The 17,564-nt window shown below is 34.7% G+C and overlaps 1 long non-coding RNA gene across 1 annotated transcript; it reads right to left on the bottom strand.

Annotated features, from left to right (window-relative positions):
* Nucleotides 1–9,265: 9,265 nt before the first annotated feature.
* Nucleotides 9,266–12,622, bottom strand: LOC128198399 (uncharacterized). The gene is made up of 2 exons (XR_008251113.1): nt 11,902–12,622; nt 9,266–10,448 (listed from the first exon to the last, which is right to left on the bottom strand). It is a non-coding gene; the product is annotated as an uncharacterized LOC128198399 (long non-coding RNA).
* Nucleotides 12,623–17,564: the final 4,942 nt, after the last annotated feature.

Here is a 17,564-nt window from a genome sequence, read left to right as displayed (position 1 = left end):
TACTTTTTAACGTTTAAAACATAAATAACGCTAATTTATTTATAGACTTAAACTATAACAGTGTTAAAATAAAGTATTTCTGGCTTACGTAGCCGTAACTAAAATTGCAAGAAGTTGACAGGTGAAAAATTTGAAACTCAACGAACAAAGGAGTTTACCGGGGGAGTATTGCTTCTATTTTCTTTGTTATTTGCCCTTATACAATACTTTTATTTAAGGTTTATCGCACAATTACACTTTTACATTCTCTTTAATCACGAGATACGTCCCATCACACAGAAAAGACAAAAGTTTCCTCACTTTGCTTGACTGTTAGTGGAAGCAAAGTCGACGCAAACTTATACTGTCTCAGACAACAAAAACATACACTACACTATAATACCACGAGCTATAATACAGTACTTAAAGTTAATATATTGTTTCCACTTATAAAATTGCTTGCTTGAAGAGAATAAGTTGTATTTTCCAAAAGCAATCTTTAACAAAAGTAGCTACCTACATAAGTTATATTATATTTATGTTTTGTGTGTTGAATTACACTTTCATTCCATGGTAACTGTGAAATACAAATATATACTTGAAATACTAAATTAAAATTTATTTGACTTAAACTTCCGTATAGACTTTTAAACATTTATTTTTTATTTTTATTATTACTCATTTTTTTTACATTTTCCATCTCTTTTTCATTTTCATTTTCCTTCCTTTATTATACCTATGTTATCTATTTTCCTTCTTTAACATTTATTCTGATTGGTGTGTTTCAGGACCACTTGTATGATGGCTCGTCCAATGTTAACTCGACGGGCAGCGGCAATGGAACAACAACTCCAGCTAAAGAATGCCCTACTGGAAATCAAGTCACTGAAACAACTAAATTCTGATTTGATGAAGGAACAAGATGATAATGAAGAGGAACTGAGAAATATTATTGCTAAGAACTCCCAATTAAAATCTGAGCTCGCCGAACTACACAGCACTCACACTATGGTTTTGGAGGAGCGCAGCCAGCTTCAGGAAGCAGTTGATACATTCAACCAGTGTATACGGACTTATGATGAAGCCCTGGCTAAAATATCAATGTTGGAAGATGAACTGAACAGTGCACACAAAACGATTAATGACCTTCAGTCACAATTACAACATTTTGAAACACAAAATACAAACAATCTGTATAATGAACTGCTTGCCTCTTCCACATCAGTCCCGGCGCCAATGCTTTGCATTGATCTGACTTGTGACAGCCCATGTGCAACCAAAACTTCAGCTATGCCACAATCTAGACATACTTTCTTTAATAGCCACAATAAAATTAAAAAATATATTAAAATTAAAAAAATAATCAAAAAGACTCAAAAACTAATTAAATTTCATAGCACAAATAAACAAAACCTGGCTTTAAGAAAAGAACGGTCACTATTAATAAAAAAAGTTAACACTTACTGTTCTTTACTTGAAAATTCCAGGGAAAAATATGAAAATGAAACACAATTTTTACAGTATGAATTAAATCAAATGGAAAATTCCTTGCAGGAAATAACTGCTAAATATGAGTTGTCTCAAAGTCAGATCCATGATCAGATCATAGCGGCTGAAGAGTTGTTAGCCTTAGGTACATACAATATGGCCCGTTTTGAATCATTAAGTAACAAATGCCAATGTTCAAATCAGGTACCTTCGGTTACCCAGGATTGTAGTGTTTTGTCTATTTCTGGATATATTGGCAAAAATGAGCAGTGTAATAATAATGTTATTCCAATTCCTTTAATCTCAGATAATAATTTAAGTTCACATAGTTTTAATTTGCCAGACAAAGCTCAAAAAAAGACTCTAATAATTTCTGATAAGTTAGGTAAGGATTTTGGCTCCATTATGAGCCATTACTTAAACCATTCAGTGACTAATAAATGTTTTCCGGGGGCTAGTTTTAGTTATTTAATAAATAGCATAAGTATAGAAAATGTAGTTGGTTACTCAAATGTAATTTTGATGTTAGGGAACAGTTCAAATATTAAAAGGCATCAAATTATAAAATGTATTGAAAAGCTTTTGGTATTACATAATAGAACCAAATGTAAATTTACATTATGTGCATTTCCATACCTTAAGTCAATTGCTAAAGAAAATAAGCATATCCATAACTTGAATCTTATGTTATACAACTTGACATACCATCACAGCGATGCATTTTTTTATTTTGACATGAATAAGTTTATCTCATCTTATTCGTTGACTAAAGATAATTTATATCTGCCAAAAAAATGTAAGCAGCATGTTGCCTCTCTGTTGGCTTACAACTTAAACGAGTCAGTTACAAGTGTTGTAACACAGTCTATTGACATTAATATGACATGTAATAATAGTAGTTATGTTTCTATTGACCAGAGTACGAATGATAGTACTGTCTCAATTGTTAATTGTAATTTAACCGATCCAGTTACAAGTATTGTAACGCAGTCTTTTGACATTTTTACAACCTGTACTAATAGTACAAATATTTCTATACCTGACCGCAGTACCAATCCTGGTACTGTTACAATTGAAAATTTTTTAAACTAGAAGATACGACAACGGAGATGCACTGTAACATTAACCTTGTACACCAAAACATACAGAGCATCAACGGCAAGGAGTTAGAAGTTGAACTATTTGTAGAAAAATTCAATATACACATATTATGTATTACGGAGCATTGGCTCACTAACTCACAGCTGTCAGTTCTTAATATTAATAATTATTCATTGTCAAGTGTGTTCTTCAGAAGGGCTGGTCATGGTGGCTCCTTAATTTTCTTACATAATAACTTAAAATGTAAGGATAGAAAAGATATAGTTCGTCTTTCTGTGGAATGCATTGTTGAACTTTCTTGTGTGGAGTTGGAACAAATTATTATAGTATGCGTGTACAGACCCCCTCCTGCTGACTTTGATCAATTTGAAGAGGTAATGGAAGATGTAATGAGGCGATTGTGCACATCTTCCAAACAAATACTGATTTGCGGCGATTTTAATGTTGATATTCTAACAGAAAACTCAAAATCTGTTAGATTTCTTAACTTATTTAAATGTTTTGATTTGATGCATGCTTTTAACGAACCTACTAGGATAACCGCAACTTCAGGTACCTGTCTGGATAATATATTTTATAATTGTGTGCTTGAGAGAAAGAAGATAATAAATAAATTAAGCTCTGATCATAGTGGTCAAATAATTACTATCTTAAATAATAAAACCAATAGCAATCAATGGGTAAAGTGTAGGCCAATAACTGAAAGTAAATTAAAGCGATTCAAAAACACAATTATTTCTAAAATTCCAAGTCTTGCATTTGAAAATAATCATCCAGACATGCTCTTTGGTACACTTTTCAAGACAATAGACAGAGAGTTTAGTAAAATTTTTAACTTTAAACGCATTAATGCTAGCCAAAAATTAAAGTTTAGCGAATGGGCTACTGTAGGCATTTACAAAAGTAGAGACAAACTGTACGAGTTGTACGAGCAAAAACAATATACTCAAACGCGAACTTATTTAGATTATGTCAAAAGTTACTCAAAAATTTTCAAACGTGTTTGTATTCTTGCGAAATCGTTACACATCAAACAGAAAATAATTGAGTCTGAGAACAAGATACAAACCACCTGGAATATAATTAATAGAGAATCAGGAAAAATCAAACCGCGGGATATCAGTTTTGAATTAATTGTCAATGACAAAAAGGTAAACACTGATATCGAGGTTGTTAATGCCTTTGAAGATTTTTTCCAGAATGTTCCTATCTTGTTAACTGATTCACTAGATTCGTCTGCTACGGAAGCCCAGAGACTATTAAGAGGCAATGTTAAAGAGTGCAACGTTCTTTTTGAATTTCACCACATAACTGTATCAGACATTAAAAAATCTTTCAATTTGTTAAAATTAAAAAGAACCGGAGATCTGTGGGGCATGTCAGTGAAAGTAATATCTAATATAATTGATGTAATTGCTCCCCACTTAGCTATTATTTTTAATGAATGCGTGGATTTGGGTATCTTTCCGAACCTAATGAAACATGGCAAACTGTTACCACTTTTTAAATCAGGTGACAAAACTGATGTTAATAATTATAGACCAATTACAATACTGCCAACACTTAGTAAGGTTTTTGAAAAAATCATTTTAAATCAACTTTTAAGTCATTTTAATTTAAATAATTTATTTCACCCTGAACAGTATGGTTTTACTAAAGGTCGCAGTACAACTGATGCAGGTGCTAAACTTTTAAAACATATATATGATGCATGGGAAAATGCTAAGAATGCTATTGGTGTATTTTGTGATTTGTCCAAAGCATTCGATTGTGTTGACCATAACATTATTTTACTTAAGTTAAGCCACTATGGCATAAAAAGTGTTGCACTTGATCTCATCGCCTCTTATCTTAGTGATAGAACACAAAAGGTATGCATAAATGATTCAAAGTCTCGCGGTTTTTCTAACACAATGGGCGTCCCACAGGGTTCAATTCTGGGTCCTTTTCTATTCCTAGTGTACATAAACGATTTACCACACCATGTTAGCGGCATCTGTGAGATAGTACTGTTTGCTGACGACACATCCCTAATTTTTAAGAGTGACAGAAGTAAAGATAATTCCGACGATGTAAACCGTGCCATATCGCATGTGTCGCATTGGTTCACTGTTAACAACTTACTTATAAATGCAAAGAAAACTAAATGTATTGAGTTTTCATTACCAAATGTTATAAAATTAGATAAGTCTATAATGATCAATGGTGAAACACTAGAAATAGAGAATTCCACAGTTTTCCTGGGAGTGACCTTGGATTCTAAACTTCAGTGGGGTGCTCATATAGAAAATCTGTCAGGTAAACTCAGCTCAGCTGCTTTTGCAGTGAGAAAAATAAGACAGTTTACTGATGTTGATACAGCTAGACTTGTTTATTTTGCGTACTTTCACAGCGTAATGTCTTACGGTATTTTGTTGTGGGGCAAGGCTGCTGATATACATTCTATATTTGTACTTCAAAAAAGAGCAATTCGAGCAATATATCAACTAAAATCACGCGAGTCCCTTCGTCAAAAGTTTAAAGAAATAGGCATTTTAACAGTAGCCTGTCAGTATATATATAACAGTATAGTTTATGTAAGACAAAATATTAATTTGTACAAACGAAAAGGAGATCTAAACCCACGTCTTACTAGACACGGGCATAAGTTAGTTATTTCTGCATATCGTCTCCAAAGAGTTAAAAAATCTTTTGTGGGTTTGGGTGTACTCTTCTATAACAAGATCCCCAAGACTGTGATGGACTTGCCAATGCACAACTTTAAGCAATGTGTTAAAAAACATTTACTTAGTCGAGGTTACTACACTATTGATGAGTTCCTTAACGACAAAGGTGCTTGGAGGCCATTGGATCAGCTTCCACCTTCACACAGGAAATAAAACTATAAGAAATTGTAATTTAATTGTTATCAAATGTAAATTGTAATACTGTATGACTTTTTTCAAAAGAGCAACTGTTGAGTTTCTTGCCGGTATCTTCTCAGCAGAACCTGCCTTCCGAACCGGTGGTAGAATCTTTACAAATAGTCAACTGACGTGTCAAAAGTGCTTGTAAACTGAGCCTACTTGAAATAAATGAATTTTGAATTTTGAATTTTTTGAATTTTGTATATACATTGTAACAAGATAGGGGAATTTTCTATAAGCTTGCGTTTGACAAAAACCTTGAACTTACAGGACTTGAGAGATACGTCCGATGTCCGTGGTACCACGTGTAGGTATTATAATAAATAACAATTGAATTCTAAACTCTTTCAAAGATCTTGAACAGAGACATTCGGTTTTTAAGCTGAATTATTGCCTTTTCGTCCTTCGAAGTTGTTTTCGTTACCAACTGAGTCAACAGAAATCAGTGATATCTGACAAACGGTAATAGAAAGGGAGCTTGCAGTGACCAGACAAACATCATTTGATTGCTGGAAGAAGAATGCCCATGCTATGCTATGCACTATTACCATGACCATGACCACGGTAGTCAATTAAGGACGCGTGGTGGCAGAGATACTGAGTTTATTATATATGAATACTTCTAAGATTTTTTTTCAAATAAAATTCTCAGCTCAGATTTTGTAAATTGGTGGTGTTGCGCCCCCGTGCTTAAGAAAGCACGGAAATTCGTCGGCCCTGCAGGGCCATTATGTAACTCGGTGAATGCTTTAAAATCACAGTCACGACAACAAATGGCAGCGATTTTTCGTTTTTGCGATCATGTAACATAGATCTTCCACCGAAATGACGTCATCTTGGATCGTTCTCTGTCACGGTCACTTGTAGGGATTTATTCAAGTTTTAGGCCTGTTTTTACGTATCGATAGTCAGTTTAAGCGATTATGTAAGCATTGTGATCATAGAAATAGGTGACACTGAAGTTGTCAAAGTCAATCGCTATAGAAACTAATAGAGAGCAGTGTTTTAACAAAGTTTACTTGACGCCTGTGATTCATTATTTACAAATAAAAGGACTTTTAGGATTTTTTTGAATTTTGTACTATAAAGGTATTATTTTATAAGTCAATAAAATCAGAATTTGAAAGTTATATATCAGTTTTACGTGTAAAATATTAACTATAATTGTGTTATTTTAGTGTTTACTGACATCGCCGTGTCCTACATGCATTTGTATTGTACACGGAAACGGATCTAAAAGGATGACTTTGCATGCTGAGATCCACAGAGATCTAAGTGATCCATTACAGCTTTGTGAGACCGAGTTCATTGCAAAACTTTCGTGTCGCGATACCAGCAGGTTTTAGAAGAAATACAAAGTCTTCGAACAACTGCTGTTCGCAATAAACTAGAGGTAAGTAAGTATTGTGGAGTAGGAAACCTGCATTCCAGAGAATTTTCTTCACTCTCTGTGTGTGTGAAGTCTGCTAATTCACATTGGGCCAGTGACGTGGACTATGGGCCTAACCCCTCTCATTCTGAGAGGAGACACTAGCTCAGCAGTGAGCCGAATATGGGTTGATAACGAATATGGTATTTTTATATGGTGAGCTTCCATAGGATAAGTTAGTTTAAAATTTGGAGTAGGCTTATTCAGTACTAGCAGACATACCATAGTTTGACCGGTGTAGTTCCCGTTCCTGTAGGAATATGGGGAATTAATTATAGCCCATATTACTCTGTGCTGTAGCTTTCCAATGGTGAAAGATTTTTTATAATCAGTTTTTGTGTTAGATTGTAAGAAACAAATAATATTATCTAAAGATGTGTCACTGTCATCCTAAGAACCTAAATTAAACCATTGAATATTATTTACAGGTCTTGGCAGCTTTAAGCATTTATGCCAATGGATCATACAAATGTCTCTATGATGGCTAAGGCATCTTTTACCAAATGCCTACATGAGTCACTGACGCTCCTGAATACCCCAGCTGTTTAAAAAAATGTGTTAAGTTCCCTTTGCATTAAACACAAAATCATTATAAATAAGTAAGTAAGTATGACACTAACTTATAGCACAGTATGAAACTAACTTATAGCACAGTATGAAACTAGCATAAGGTACCTATTTATTATATTTTTAGTCTTTTTTTTCTAAGACTCAACTAATTTGTGTTCACTAACACACTGAATCTTTCATAGGTTGATTTTGCATAAAAACTTATTTGTAAAATGAGATTGATTATTGATTGAGATTAATAAATAATACACAGAGTGCTTATTCATATTGCAGGATGTTACTGTAAATAGACATATACCCAGGTGCTTAATCTAGATTAACATCTACTTACAGATTTATGAAAAAAATTGGATTGCCCGGGTATTGATTGCACCCATGTGACAATAGTTTGGCCTACAGGCCAAGAGCTAATAGGAGGCTAACAATAAGAATTGAATGAAAGCGTGGTACCTCCTTTTATTTAAACATTAACTTATTTATATATTGTCAATTAATATTTCAGATATGTGATGCCAATCTAATAATAACATAGTGGATGCTCAATTTGGTGGTGTATCATATGACTTGTACATGTGGAACCAGTGCAATAAAACCACTTGAGGAAAACCTGCCCAATAGAGACTGCTGTTGGTTGTTAGGTAAGCTGTTGCTTAGGTATAACTGTCAGTTAATGAAACTACAGGATCCAAATCTAAATTATGAAACTGTTACTTTTATATAGGCAAAATACATAATACATTGCAATACACACTTCAATTCTTTCAGGTGACCAATGTTTGCATGATGACCCCCATCTTGGGAGCTGCTCCTAGATCCCATTAAGATATGCACAACATTGCTGTGTCAGAAATACGGTGGAGCCTTGTAGTTGGGTGCATATTGTAAAATGTTTCCTCACTCCAAAACCATGAACTCTGGTTTCCTAAACCCTCAAGCTATGCAGCCGAAGGAGGAGACTTATCACAGGTCAGTATATTATATGCAGCTACTTTATAAGAACTTGTTGGGCAGTACCATGTATACCTACATTATGATTTATTTTTCTAGGAGAATTACTAATAATTTTGAAGAAGTGAAGAGCTTAACAATGTTTCAACCAACACCTAAAGAAGCTTTCACTTGGCTGTTAGATCAAGGGCTGGATACAGAAAACAGTAATCCTTGTGATGGCAGTATTGTCCAAGGATTCCTCACTCAAAACCATGATAACAAGTTGCTAGAACCCTCAAGCTATGCAGACAAAGGACTGGATATATTTTTTCGTGACCAAGCCTTCTGTATAATTATTTATACTTAAACCATACAAAGCACTATCTAGCCCCAAAGTAGGCATACAGAGTAGCTTGTGTTGTGGGTACTAAGATAGTTGATATTATAATATTCATTTACATTTATATACTACCTATAAATACTTATATAATGTATAAATACACACACACTGGAAAAAACCCATGCTCTTCACACAAATATTTTCCAGGTGTGGGAATCGAACCCATGACCGTGGATGCAGGAGCACTACTTACTGCGCCACGCGTATGTGTTTTTATTTTGAAGCAAATTATTAAAGTTGATAATTCAAATTGTAGTCATGTTTTTAATTAATCTATAATTAATTTTTAATTTACATTTTTGTTAAATATTTACCTATACTTCAGTCTATTTTTGTTAGAGGGGGTACCTATATGTGTAAGTAGGGTCGTTTCTTGATTAAATTAAACTAAAGAATGAAAGATATATATTATAACAAAATTTGTCAACAACAATATATCAAGTCTGAATAAAAAATACCAACACAAGTAAATATATTTTTTATTTTTAAGTAATAGATGTTACACAAATATAGAGTATCTACTTTAACTACATGGCCCTACCTGCTTAACATTAAACAACATTGTTTTTAATCAAATCATTATTTATTTATTTCCTACAATGTGGTAGGTACATGTTTTGTTCTTAAAATTATTGAATTGTATAGATAAACAACTAATGTAGTATGCAATTTTTTCTTTTACAATTACTTAAATAATCATCATCATCATCATCATCATCATCATCATCATCATCATCATCATCATCATCATTATAAACACATATTCGGCTCACTGCTGAGCTCGAGTCTCCCCCAGTAAGAGGGGTTAGTGCCTACCCGCACTCGGGAGACCCCGCACTGGAAAGCGTGGTTGGTCGGTTGGTTGGATGTTCGCGGCTCAAGGTCGTTGTGCTTGGAGGTCCATGTAAGAGGTCTATGTCCAGCAGTGGACGTCTATCGGCTGATAAGGTAAGGGAAGGCCAATGCCTAACCCCTCTCATTCTGACAGGAGCCTAATATGGGCCAGCATATTTGGATTACATTGGCAGACATCACATATGCAGAGAATTAAGAGAATTCTCTGGTATGCAGGTTTCCTCACGATGTTTTCCTTCACTGTTTGAGACACGTGATATTTAGTTTCTTAAAATGCACACAACTGAAAAGTTGGAGGTGCGTGCCCCGGAACGGGTTCGAACCCACACCCTCCGGAATTGGAGGCAGAGGTCACATTCACTGGGCTATTAGGGATAATAATAATAGTTAAATAATATTTCCTCCTAATAATAGATAATAAAACATATTTTGATGTGCAATTTTACAATAAAATTTTAATCTAATACTATGTAATACTGAAATTAACCAAATGATAATAATCATATTCTTTATATACAGTGATGTCATAATTAACTATATTAAATTAAAATGAAATTATATTTGACAATTTTCTCTCATATGCAATGTCATTATTGATAATAATTTTATAAAAAATCTGATCATTAAATGTTTGTTTAATTCTTTCTTCATGAATCATTCATAGAGATGAAGGATTCAGAATCACCAATTTTTTCAAGGTGTTTTGCACCTCAATGGTGACCAGCGACATGGAGACTTCCATAGTCAGTCCCTGGCACTCAAAGCTTAGAGCCCACATCTTCATATTAATCTGAAATGTAGAAAATATTTTTTTATTACATGACCTACATATGCCCCCGGTTTCTTTAAGTAGATCTCATATTGAGATAAGAAATGGCCTATGTGTTATATCTTGATTAAGAGTTTATATAAATGACAAATCTAGGGGGGGTTAATTGATATATTTATACCTCAGGTATATTACTTGGTTCTACAATATATTTCTGTGAGATGGTGATAACAAAAATAATACTTTGTTGTATTTATGTTGAGCTTCTTTTCAGACGAAGAATGTTTGTGATCCTTTAGTTTCAGGTTAATGAATATAGTTATCATAAACAATACATTATTGTAAATGATAACAATATTCATTATATGTGATATTTAACAAATCAAAATGTGCAATATTTATTAAGCTGAACATGCACATAATAAAAGAAAATATAAAGTACAAATTATTATTTGAATTAGCAATTATTATCATTAAGAATTACATACACTGGATTAGGTAATACTATTCATTCATTCATGATTAGACCAATAGTCCACCACTCTGACCCAAAGCGGATTAGCAGACTTCACATAAGCAGAGAATTAAGAGAATTATCTGGTATGCAGGTTTCCTCACGATGTTTTCCTTCACCATTTGATACATGTGATATTTAATATCTTAAAATGTACACAACTGAAAAGTTGGAGCTGCATGCCCCGGACTGGATACAAACCCACACCCTCTGGAATCTGAGGCAGAGGTTACACTCCACTGGGCTATTGCTGTGCTTATGGACCTATATCCCTGGCAAACCCTCTAGTCTATACTCTGCAGCAACTGGGCTTTTATGGGATTAAACTGAGCTCTTTTGTTTTTTGATTTGCCTTATATTTTATCCAGTTTTGTAGGAGATACATATACTTGTAGGATTTAACTTAACTATATATTGTAATTGAAATTTGAATTAATTATTTTAAGTGGCTAGCCTCAATCATCATAAAAAAATTACTAATCAAGGTAGGATTTTATATTTAGCCTTAATGTAACTAAAACAAACACCTACAAATACAAACAATTCTAATACATCTGCATAACAAGACAAAGTTTGATTTTGATTATTCGTGTTGTACTTAATGCTAAGAACTTAAAGGTTACATGGTGCAGGTATAGTTGTGGTTTAAAAAGGCTTGTTAATGCAATATGCTAGTCACAAAACCAAGTATTATGTTAAACTTATAATAGAAAATCATGAATTTCAATTGAATATAATTACTATCTGATGCTCGACGGTTCCACCTGCATAGTTCTCACTCCCTTGGGACTACAGGGATAAAATATAGCCTATTACACTTACAAGTTATGTGAGTTTCTTTTGGTGAAAGAATTTTCAAAATCGGTTTAGTAGATCCAGAGATTACCCCCTACAATATCAAAAATTTCCTCTCATCCTCTTTAAAATAATAATATAGAATATAGATATGTTATAACTTACACAACTCCACTGGCAGACACGGAACACAGAACACGGAAGGTTTATTTAGTAGCCTGACTTTCCAAAGGCCCTCCAAAACAACCCATCGCCAAGTTTGATCCAAGCCAAGGCGATCATTGAGTTTCCCGGACATCTTTAGTTGCAAGCGATGAACTTTAATAAACAAAACACTATACAATATACTTTACATATTATCACAACGACCATTAAATTAATCATAGGCAGACGATAAAACTTTGAAAAACTTTCGTGTTAATGTTTTATGTAAAAGTGGCCGTTAACTTTGATAAATTAACTATTAACACTAATAAAAATGTATACGATAAAATGATTAATTAATTACTTCTATTGAAAACAAAAAACTAGCTGTTGCAAGTACTTTGAGCCAACGAAACCAATTTTTTTATTAATATTTTAATACGGCTTTGTTTACCAACAAAGAAATTAAAACACTTCACTTCACCACAGACAAACAGCGAAATCAAGTATAATGCGAATATGTGCAAAAGTATGCCGCGCCCGTAGTAAGTAGTACCGAGAAAGGGTGTATTTTATTTAGTCGCATAATGTCGATAAAATTTTGCGCCTAGAACGATATCACTAGGCATTGTGGCAGTCCTATGTCTTACATAATCGGAATTGCAAAAACACTCTAGTGTTCAATTTAGCTTTGCGTTACACAGTTAGAAGTGATACGTCGAGATACATAATCAGCCTGCTGGTCATTCTTATTATCATCTGAAAGTGGTCATTAAAAAGAGAATTTAAAATTCACATTATGACCGCCAACCCATAATATGATATCAACAATATGTAACCAATATGGTAAATATTCTTTAAAAAGAAACCCCGCATTGGAGTGGCGTGGTGGGTCTAAGTTCCAAATCCCTACTCCTGTAAGGAAGGGGGTCTGGCCCTGTAGTTGACCGTTAATAGGCTGATAATGATGATAATGATTTATCTACAGTAGGAGAATAGGCTGAATAGATTCAGCCTTCATAGAATAAGGTATGTCTGGCTGTCACAGGCTCTTGGTCCGTAAAGATCGTGTTTTATTGCATTTGTCGGCGACGTACCTGTACGTAATATACCGATGATGACGTCACACAAGTATTGTTGAACTTCGCTCATTGCAGAAGTTAAAATATTCCAGCATTTCAAGGTTCAATGTCTCTATGACTTAAAGGATGAGAACTTGATAATTCCTAGGTTTGATGCTGGCCTGTTGCAATATTTTTTATGTTAACTATCCTTTTACACAATTATATTTATGTGTAACTGAATACGTATATATACGATTGTACGTATAATAATATGTTTAACATTACACTAATAAACCAATTTAGAAAACATAATTAAAATGGGAATCGAACCTATACTCTCCCGATCACAACGCACCTAACAAAACACCAGATAAATGCATAACGAATTTTGAGAAATTTCTTGATTTATTAGGTAAATACTTAAATTAACCCGATTTTAATTTATGTAACTAAAAACCTACTAACGAGTCTAAAGCGGTTTATCATTTTGGGATATATGAGTACCTATGTGCCACATAGTACCTACAGATAACATGTTAAAACACCCAAAAATAAACCTTTTAAGTGAATAAAACTCTTCACCAAATTGAACATTTTACAACTTAGTAAAAGATAAATTTTTGACAAAACATTTAACAAAAGGTTGACAACAATATGTAACTGTTTGCACAGTAAGTGCTTGAGCCATCATCAAATTCGTTGATTTATCTGTTCTGTCTAGGACCGCGGGCGAGGTAGAAGACAAATTGACACTTTGCCGGGAAGGGAACACCCACTAACTACTTCTCTGCAACAATTTGTAAGTTGTGGCGGGGAATTCGGATTACTTTGACGGATCAATTTAACCGGCGTCTGAACTTTGTAACTGATAATTAAGTTCGGAGATATGCGCGACTTCAGATGTTGGTAAACTAAATACACACACACGTATATAACACTATCATGTTACATGTGCTACATGCCCTGCCCAATGCTACTTCATCTTGCTGAACTATATCTGAACTTTGGTAAGTATTTCTATGGATCTGCTCATTTTTAATTCGATCATGTTGGTTTAGCTCGCTACTAGCTTAAAATATAAACAAGAAAATCTTGACGATAGACTATATATACACACTGCATATGCCTTCATTTTTATATTAACTACTCCATGCCCGTGTCTCATAAAGTACTAAGTCGGTAACTGTCATTTTCATCTACATCTGATATGGTAGTTACAAAGTCAACATTTGAAGCAGCGTGGTGGGTCTAAGCTCCAGTTGGCTTCTCTTTTGAACCTTTCACCGGGCTTCTGTAGCACTATTGCCAGTGTGCTATATAGCACACTGGCAATAGTGCCAAGCCCGGATAACTTAACTAGCTGACGCCGCGCAGCTTCACCTGCGTGGTTTCCGTCCCTGTAGGAATACGAGGATAATATATAGCCTATATAGCCTTCCTCGATAAACGGGCTATCTAACATTGAATGAATTTTTCAAATCGGACCAGTAGTTCCTGAGAGAGAGACAAACTAACAAACAAACAATTTCTTCAGCTTTTATATATTAATACTAACTGACGTCGCGTGGTTCCCGTTCCCGTAGGAATACTGGGATAATATATATATCCTATAGCCATCCTCGATAAATGGGCTATCTAACACTGAAAGAATTTTTCAAATCGAACCAGTAGTTCCTGAGATTAGCGCGTTCAATCAAACAAACAAACTCTTCAGCTTTATATTATTAGTATAGATACGAGTAGATGATAATGAAGAGTATTCCGTACATCAAAATAAATTAATTACGGTCGAATTTTGATATCTATTCGAGTTATATCCATAGATATTACGTGTTGTATAGAAGTGGCGCGAACGGGTCGTTACCCCAGTACCAGTAGCTAGTGACTGCATTTTGATTTATCACCATTCGGCTGTCGGCCTTATATCAAAATATGAAGTATAGGCCAGGAGCTGACTCCCGGTTGTGTCTTATTTTCAAACTTCATTAGGGTTCCGTTGTCAACAGGGATCTTTACAGTGTTGTTATGTCCGTCTTATTTCATCCGTACCTGAGGAGTAGCTTAAAGAATTTTGATATCAGGTACGAGTATTTATGAAAGTGAATATTTAATTTTTCGAAATAATAGAAAAAGATGCATGTGCGCAATGAGATAAGATTCGATAAATCCTGTAGAATACTGTATTGGTATAACGAATTTCACTTTCAATACGCTAAAGAAGATGCAAGATTTTGAAACGGCAAGACTTTCGGACTGTTTTTTGTAGGGCGCTATTGCTATATCACTATAGTTATTATTCTCTGTGTTTGTAAGATTTTTTAAGTATTAAAACTGTGTCCCTGATTTTCAACATTATTATCTTTATACTCGTTTATTCATAACATTTTTGTGTTCGGTTTACGATTATCTCGATCTTTTTATGTCTCCGACCACAGAAATTGGATCTGCAGGTTGATAAATCGACAAAATAGTAATAACAAACGAACTTTGTTTTACGACTAAAGTTATTTCTGACCAACATTTTTATAGTGTTCCGTGAACGTAACCAAAAGAATTTCATTTATTACGAAGTAAATTACTTTCATACTAACGTTCTCTCGGTTAAAATTTCTTTGTAAAAATTTTGTGTTGTTCCAGTATCAGTAACACTTTTATAATAGTGATAGTTACAATTATCAAACATGACATCCAAAGCCTGCGAATACGTATTGGATCGAACGTGATGGATCGAAGCACCATAAATATTGTTTTTTTTCTTGAAAAATCATATTAGCATGTCGTAATCTCTATCTAATAACAAACAGTTTGATAAGTCTAAGCTCCATATCTTATAATGCTAATAACTCATAATGATGAGGTTATAAAATATATAGTAGGTACTAAGTATAATTCAGTCTGTTAGCTCTTGGACTACATCACATCAGTCATCGCATCAGCGGCGCAGAGCGCGGTGTCGCAATTTCCCTCCTTTCACCGGGACGCGTTAATGGGAAATCACGTACGTTGTAGGTATCTACGCCATCTTGATTTTGTGTTTCGGCGTACGAAAATGTTTATTATTGGAGAAAGAATCTCATTATAGGTATATCAGCTTGGTTATTTCGTTTGCTTGAGTCCAACAGACATTCGTCACATTATTTTATTTGTCCTTTTTATTTTTAATTTTTGAAATTTCAAAAAATATCAACCTCCTCTTTGTGAGGAGCCTCCTCACAATATGCGCCGTCTCCAGAATCACTGCCTTTTGTAACCGACCCTCGATGCTTCTATATGGTATTGGTCGAAGCTTTTCGCTATAAGACCATTAACTGAAACGACTAGTTTTTATTTTTATCAATTGTCTTTGTTTAATGTCTTAATTTTTTTTGTCCTAGGACATTTTCAGTAAATATTCTCAGCCCGGAATCGATAAAAGTTTGTGATGCTACACCCCCGTGCCTCGTGGTTCGAGAGCATATTATACCGTCTTCGGTATACCCCCAAGAGGTGCAGCGACGATCTCCAGAAGGTGGCTGGCAAGCCAAAAATAAAGCGGGCTGGCGCTGCTTAAATGGTTCCTATGTCCAACAGTGGATGCATATATACTATATTTTGTGAGGCGCGTGGCGAAATCATTGCATAGCCCTCTATTTAGCAAAGAAGAATCTTTAACACGACAGAGTCACTATACCTGGTAGCAGAGTCACTGTGGTAGAGTGGAAGGTGCCAGTATCAGATTTTGACGGCCTCCGTGGCGCAGTGGTATGCGCGGTGGATTTAATGACGGAGGTCCTGGGTTCGATCCCCGGCTGGGCCGATTGAGGTTTTCTTAATTGGTCCAGGTCTAGCTGGTGGGAGGCTTCGGCGGTAGTTAGTTACCACCCTACCGACAAAGACGTACCGCCAAGCGATTTAACGTTCCGGTACGATGTCCTGTAGAAAAAGAAAGGAGTGAGGATTTTCATCCTCCTCCTACCAAGTTAGCCCGCTTCCGTTATACATCATCGCTTACCATCAGGTGAGATTGTAGTCAAGGGCTAACTTGTAAATAATAATAATAAAAAAAAATATCAAGATTTATGTAATGATAAATAAAATACCCGTACTTTTCGCGACGCGATAATATTTTATATCAGCTAAAGGCGTATTTTCGTTGATACTTTGTTTTTGCGGTTAACATAAAATAGACATCCGGCCCAGATGAGCGAGCAGTTTAATTTTGAGGGCCAATAAAACATTATTACAAATGTTACATCTTGGCGATGTGGGTCAAGGCTGCACCCGCGGCGCAGGCTCGAGATAACCACACGGTTATTTGGACAGTTAAAATACTAATATGGCTATAAAACACCGGTAAACCATCCGTTATCACACAGGTGTAGGTAAACGTAAAATAAATTAAGTAGCTTTAACTTAAAAACCAGCGTAGGAACAAAATTATTACTTAGATACTTACTCAAAATGATTTTTTTTAATATTTTAGGGAATAGACGATGATGTAATGGCCGGTGAAGTAAGTAGGTACATTAAGATATATGTGCGGTAAGTTGAAAATTACAGCCGAAGTGATATTGCAGCTCGAGCCAAAGGCGAGAGCTGCAGTAGCAGTGAGAGCTGTAAGGAAGCAGAGGCTGTAATAAT

This window comes from Bicyclus anynana, chromosome 10 (genome assembly GCF_947172395.1).
Source record: "Bicyclus anynana chromosome 10, ilBicAnyn1.1, whole genome shotgun sequence".
Classification (NCBI taxonomy): Eukaryota; Metazoa; Arthropoda; class Insecta; order Lepidoptera; family Nymphalidae; genus Bicyclus; species Bicyclus anynana.
Note: the sequence above shows the minus strand (reverse complement) of the source record. Positions and strands in the feature narration are given on the sequence as shown.